The following is a 7,500-nucleotide window of genomic DNA, read 5'->3' on the forward strand; positions in this document are numbered from 1 at the left end:
CAATCAATAGTTTCACCCATCAATCAATACTCAATGATCTTCTCTTTAACCATCAATCAATACTCAATACCCTTCTCTTACGCGCCATATGACTAACCTGCCAGTTACAGTCCAATCAAACTAAAGTCAGATGTCTTTTCCACCATTCAGCTTATATTTGTTTTTTTTACAATCGCTTTGACCTTTGCTGCAAAATCCATTCAATCACCACATCCTCAGAAATTCATGGATATGTGTCTCACGACCAGCCAAACTGTACAACTACAGCAAACTTGAGACATTTAGATACTCTCTTCAAGACAGTTAACTTTCCGTTCAAAACCTGACAAAATTTAAATCAAATAAGATATTATTCAGATGTTTGCATCAAATGTATTCAGTTTTTTTTTTTTTTGCAGCCTTGTTACCATCTTTATAGAAGCAGTCAAATTTGCATTTAAATGTGCATGTAAAATATAATATTATAAAATATACAGTATATATTTATAATATATAAACAGGCAAAATATAGATGTAGTTGTTGGTGGGGATATTGCTGCACTGTACACACTCAGTACTGTAACACGCAAACCAAGAGTATAGTTTGAGTGTATATAGCGTATAGTATATCTGGGTGAAGTGTGTAGTTTGAGTGTATATAGCGTATAGTATATCTGGGTGAAGTGTGTAGTTTGAGTGTATAGAGCGTATAGTATATCTGGGTGAAGTGTGTAGTTTGAGTGTATAGAGCGTATAGTATATCTGGGTGAAGTGTGTAGTTTGAGTGTATATAGCGTATAGTATATCTGGGTGAAGTGTGTAGTTTGAGTGTATATAGCGTCTAGTATATCTGGGTGAAGTGTTTTGGTGGCGGTAGTGCATTTTGCACAAGAGTTTCACAAATGTGCTGAAGGGCATTTTTGTAAAGCACACTGTGTGAAGAGTTTTGAAAAGTGTGAAATTGATTGTAAAAAACTGTAACACACACACACACACACACACACACACACACACACACACACACACACACACACACACACACTATTCCTGAAAACTACAGCACAGTTCTCAGTCTCCGTTTTGCTTGACGTACAGAACAGTCTTTGTGGCAAGTGCTGCCCCCCCCCCCCTCTCCACTTCTCTCCACTTGGGTTTAATCGGGTCCCTGTAAACGGGGAATGTGGCTTGTAAACGGTCTGGCCTGGTACAGTGGCTCCGGGGCCTGAGTGAATGGGTCTGAATGTGATGGACGGACGTGTGTGTGTGTGTGTGTGTGTGTGTGGGGGGGTGTTTGTGTGTGTGGGTGTTTGTGGGTGTCTGTCTGTGAGTGTGCATGTCTGTAAGTGAGTGTGTGTGTGAGTGTGAGTGTGTGTGTGTGTGTGTGTGTGTGTGTGTGTGCGTGTGTATGTATGCTTGTGTGTGTGTGTGTGTGTGTGTGTGTGTGTGTGTGTGTGTGTGTGTGTGTGTGTGTGTGTGTGTGTGTGTGTGTGTGTGTGTGTGTGTGGGTGTTTGTGGGTGTCTGTCTGTGAGTGTGCATGTCTGTAAGTGAGTGTGTGTGTGAGTGTGAGTGTGTGTGTGTGTGTGTGTGTGTGTGTGTGTGCGTGTGTGTATGTATGCTTGTGTGTGTGTGTGTGTGTGTTTGGATGTTGTTGTGTACGTGTATGTATGCCTGTGTGTGTATGTATGTGCACGTGGGTTTATGGATGCACACGACCGTGTGTGTGTGTGTGTGTGTGTGTGTTTATGTATGTGCGCGCATGTGTGTGTGTGTGTGTGTGTGTGCTGCTCTCTCTCTTCACTGTGGCCACTACCCAGGGTCCTTTGAAGAGGTGTGACAGGTGTGAGGTCGCCTCCCCTCCTCCTCGCTGCAGGGTGTGTGTGTGTGTGTGTGTGTGTATGTGTGTGTGTGTGTGTGTGTGTGTGTGTGAGCACCTGTGTGGGTGTGTATGTGTGTGTGGTGGGTGGTGAGGGGGAGGGTTGAAACATGCTGCACATGAGTGCAATGCCCATTCAAACACACACAGGCACTCACTCCCCACTCCTCTCCCTCTCTCTCACACACACACACACACACACACACACACACACACACACACACACACACACACACACACACACCTTCCTAACTTCTCCTGTAATGAGTGGTGGGCCCATTAGGGCTGAGCAGACAGGACTAAAGAGTTTGGCTGGCTGCTGAAACGCCCACCTCCCCTCAGAAAACCCTAACGCTTGTCATTCAGCCTCCTTAAAAAGAGACCACCACACACACACAACACACACACACACACAACCACACACACAACACACACACACACACACACACACACACACACACACACACACACACACACACACACACACACACACACACACACCCTCCACTCTGTCCTTTCACCACTCACACTCAACCTCCATCTCCTTCATTCGTCTTTTTCTTTCTATCACTGTCTTATTCTCTCACTCTCTCTCTCTCTCTCTCTCTGTCTCTCTCTCTCTCTCTCTGTGTGACCCTCTTCTCTCGCACTCACTCTTACTTGCTCTCGCGCTCTCTGTCTTTGTTTGTTGTTGTTGGTTTTTTCGATGGTTTCCAAATGGTGTTTTAGATAAAGGCTTTTAAAAGTCAAACTCTCTTTGTTCTTTCTCTATCTCCCTCTCTATTTCTCTCTCTCTCTCTCTCTCTAGTCCTCTCATTCTCTCTCCCTCTCATGCGTTCCCTCTCTCTACCCCCCCCCCCCTCCCTCTCTCTCTCTAGTGAGCGGAGAAGTGGTGTGTGTTTCTCTGTGGTGAGGACCCCTCCACTCCAAGGGGAGCCTCTCTTCCACGTCAAGTGTTCTTCAACAACTTTTTAAAACACTCAGATTATGAACTTACTTTGCACTTGTAAAGTTAATCGTAAGCAAAGACATCCAGTCACAATCTCAACCACACACACACACACACACACACACACACACACACACACGGTTAAAGCGGCCATTATTTGACCATTGTGGGGTTGAAGAACTTGGACAAATAATGAGGTTAACCGTCAGCTATGTTAAACTTTAGTGCCAGGGGTCCTGTTAGCATATGAATGGCTACAACAACAATGGCAATAATGATCTCTTAGCTGCAATCTCCTATTGTCCCCCCGGAGTCATTGTTTTTGGGCAGGTACACAGGGGTTCATTTAGGCTGAGATAACCAACAATGCGGGGGCTTTAGGAAGAGGTGATTTAGGGTTTAAGGGGACCGCCTCCGCAGGCCCTGTTGGTCTATTCAGCCTGGCTTTTGTGCCACAGTCAGCGGGCGTTTGTTTTAGCACCTCACCCTCTTCTCCCGGTGCACCCCCATTCCCCCCTTCAACAGCCCCCTCTCTCTCTCTCTCCCTCTCTCTCTCTCACTCTCTCTCTCTCTCTCTCTCTCTCTCTCTCCCTCTCTCTCTCTCTCTCTCTTCACAGCCTCTGAAGAGAATGCAAAACAAATATCAAAGAGCCCTCTTGTTTGAAGATCTCGAGCCCTAACCCCCCCCCCCCCCCCCCCAACATCACTAACCCCCTCCACTCTCCCCAACATCACTACCACCCCTCAATTCTCTTTATCTTCTCTGTTTTGCTCTTTCTACCCCTTCAGAATTTGGTATTTAATACAGGTAAGCCCCTCAACACAAACACACACACACACACATACACTCTATCATATACATACACACACACACACGCTCATAGACATCTCCCTCTCTACTGTCACACACACACACACACACACACAGACTAGAAAAGTGGAGAGGGGTGAATTGTTGGAGCTGTTGTTCAGTGCTGGCAGGCTGTGGGCATCTGGGCTCTGGCGTTGTGTTGTGCCAGCTCACATATCAAAGAGCTGAGGGCAGAGGGCGATGAGATCACCTCCTGGTCGCCACCCTGTTCCGTGTGCTGGGCGTGCCCGAGACCCCATCAGCGAGCGCGCGGGCGGGACACACGGCTCTTTTGTCACGAGATGTCTGGGTGCGTGTACTGCACCATGTCTGGGAGAGGTACTGGCAGTAGAGTTGAGTTTTTATGGAGAGTTTAAACTCTACAGATCGCTATGATTATTTGACTTGCTGGCCACAAATGGAAGCAATCACTCATGTTAAAGTTAGAAACAAAGTACTTTCTCACAGAAAAAGGACACACGCATTCCCCAAATTCTCACTCAGTGTTTCGTCTCTAATGTTCATTATTTAAGCGAGTGCCGCCCGCTGAGAACGGAGGTTGAAAGGTTTCCCAGGTAGCATAGCAACTGGGTCAGTGTGTCAGCGGAGCTCGGAGCTCGTCCCCGTGCTGCTACTGCACAGAGAGGCTTGATCCGGGATGGGGGGGGGGGGGGGAGCGCTGGGGGCAGGCAGAGTTTAAGAGCTAAGAGTCGTATCAGAGAATAGCAAAGGGTCACCGCAACAGTACTTCATACGCAGGTGGACAGCAGCCTACACTCCTCATCCCACAGACAGGGAGAGAGAAAGAGGGAGGGAGGGAGGGAGGGAGATGAAGCAAGAAACCAAGGAAAAAAGAGAGAAAGAAAGGAAGAGGGAGAGAGAGAGAAAGAAAGGAGGAGAGAGGGAGAGAGAGAGAGAGAGGAGGGGGGAACAGAGAGAAAGAGAGAGCGAGGGAGGGAGAGGGACGAAGAGCAAGAAACCAAGAGAAAGACAGAAAGAAAGGAAGAGAGAGAGAGAGGGAGAGAGAGAGAGAGAAAGAAAGGCACAGATAGAGAGCGGGACGGAGGCCGTTACTCAGGCAGCCCAGAGGACAGCCCGTTTCCTGTGTCCATTAATTCCGACGGAATGCAGCTGTTTGCTGCCCTGCGAGGCCGTGTGTTAACTGCTGCTGCTCCCGCCGCTGGCATTAAACACACTCCACACTTCAGACCTCCACACTGTGTTCATTCCCCCCTTCCTCCTCTCCTCTCCTCTCCTCTCCTCTCCTCTCCCCTCACAGGGAGCAGGGAGGGAAACAGATCCCCGTTTGATGCTCTTCTCACTGGGCAGACCATTCGTCACGAGCGGGCGGGCCTTCCTCAGAACCGCGATGCGTAATTGATTAGACGTTAGAAAGTGCATCGTGTTTCGGGTGCGAGGTGATGTATGTTTGACCAGAGATTTAATGTGTGATGAAAATAACCTTTATGTCTTTTTTCTACATTTGCATAGACAAAGAGAGAGAGAGACAGAGACACCAATTCCTAGAATTCATACCCCTGGTCATGACGAGAAACAAACAAAAAAAAAAAACCTGCGCGCCCACTGTTGGTGTAGAGGGAGAGAAAGCACACACACACACACACACACACACACACGCACACACACACACACACACACACACACACACACACACACACACACAGACACACACAGTGTGTTTCCATGCTCCAGGTGCAGTGGGGTTTGGCTCATCACAGAGCATTACTTCCAGCGCGGCTCAACCCATCATCCTGAGTAATTGCAGCGCGGCCTGTCAGCCAAACAAATGACTCTGACAGAACCCTGAAAGGTCACGGAGCGAAAGCGCAGTCCTTTATTCCACTCCTCCGCCTCCCTCACTCTTTCAAACGGGGGAGCCTCGCCGCCGAAAACTACACTCCTCACACACACACACACACACACACACACACACGCACTTATCTTCCTCCTCTCTCTCTCGAGATGTAAAAATAGCAACAGCAAAACATGAAACAAAAATATAAGATCATTTTTATGAAATACCTGATGTTCCCATTTCGACTTGTTATAAACTTATTACACTCGGCTACATTGGGATTTATTCCACTTTGAAAGATTTAAGCACTATTTAAGTAATTTGATTAAATCATTTTCTGTCCCAGAAACCTGACATTTTTACTGAGCATCAACCGAAAGCTCTCCCGCTAGCCATGATAATAACAAGCTTCCACAGCAGGTCAAACGGACAGCTTCTTGGCGTGCGCTCCTGGAATGTGATGCTTGTTGTGAATGGGCTGGCTACAGCAGTAATTCTGTCTTATGAGATGTTTCCTTTGTGGTCTTTGTCATGAGCTGAGCTGAGCTGAGCTGGACTTCATTGATTTAAACGATGCTATTTCTATACCTCATTTCCAAAGGACTACTTCCATGCGTGCCCGTTAAACTTGTGCTGTCCTGTGCCGCGCTGAGGTGCGTGTGTGTGTGTGTGTGTGTGTGTGTACACCACAGTATAGCAGTCAGTGGCCGTGTTCTGAGAAGGCAGTCCCTGAAGGGAGCTGTGGGCCTGAGCAGTATAGGCCTGAGAGGACGGGATTAGTCATTCTCTTGGCACGGGTCGGCTGCTGGGCGAGCGAGCGAGCGAGCGAGGGAGGGGAGCGGTTGACTGACTGACTGACCGACCGACCAACACATGCGTTCATGAGGGCCTGCTGGGCTCCACAAGAGAGTACATTTACATTTACATTTAGTCATTTAGCAGACGCTTTTATCCAAAGCGACTTACAAGGTATACACATTTTACATTTACACTGATGGCACACTGCACATCAGGAGCAATTAGGGGTTCAGTGTCTTGCTCAAGGACGCTTCGACAGGGAATCGAACTAGCAGCCTTCTGATTACTAAACGACTTCTCTACCCACTGTACCACTGTCGCCCCCAAGACAGAGTAGCACTCTGAGCCAGCATGCTAGTGGAGGCAGGAGCGGGGCAAAGCTACCGGCGCCTATAATAAGGGGGGATGAGAATGAGAGACGGGCGAGAGAGGAAGAGACAACCCCAGTAGAGGGGCTCCTCATGGGGGTTAACCACCATGAACCAAGATGTCAGCTAACTTTTTGGGGCTGAAGGCGCTAGCATTGTCTTTCTGGGCTGAAGTCGCTAGCATTGTCTTTCTGGGCTGAAGTCGCTAGCATTGTCTTTCTGGGCTGAAGTAGCTAGCATTGTCTTTCTGGGCTGAAGTCGCTAGCATTGTCTTTCTGGGCTGAAGTCGCTAGCATTGTCTTTCTGGGCTAAAGTCGCTAGCATTGTCTTCCTGGGCTAAAGTAGCTAGCATTGTCTTTCTGGGCTGAAGTAGCTAGCATTGTCTTTCTGGGCTGAAGTAGCTAGCATGTCTTTCTGGGCTGAAGTAGCTAGCATTGTCTTCCTGGGCTGAAGTAGCTAGCATTGTCTTTCTGGGCTAAAGTAGCTAGCATTGTCTTCCTGGGCTGAAGTAGCTAGCATTGTCTTCCTGGGCTGAAGTAGCTAGCATGTCTCCACTGGAATGAGTGGGGTTGGTAATCCTTCCTTCTCTCCGGGTCTATATAATACCTCTACGGGGGTTACCATGAGGCTTCCTGGTTCCCTCTCCCTATGAAGGTTTGGATGGATGGATGAGAACAGGGTGTTTTCTTTTATATTTGTGTCTGTGTCTGTGTGTGTGTGTGTGTGTGTGTGTGTGTGTGTGTTGGTTGAATGAGGAGGCTCGTGGATAAAGATCACACCCCCTGCCTTCACATGCAATATCCTGTGTGTGATCTGCCGTCAGTGCTGTGCCTACACCAAACAGATGTGCAGCCATCGTTCGGCCC

The sequence above is a fragment of the Clupea harengus genome, chromosome 21 (assembly GCF_900700415.2).
Source record: "Clupea harengus chromosome 21, Ch_v2.0.2, whole genome shotgun sequence".
NCBI lineage: Eukaryota > Metazoa > Chordata > Actinopteri > Clupeiformes > Clupeidae > Clupea > Clupea harengus.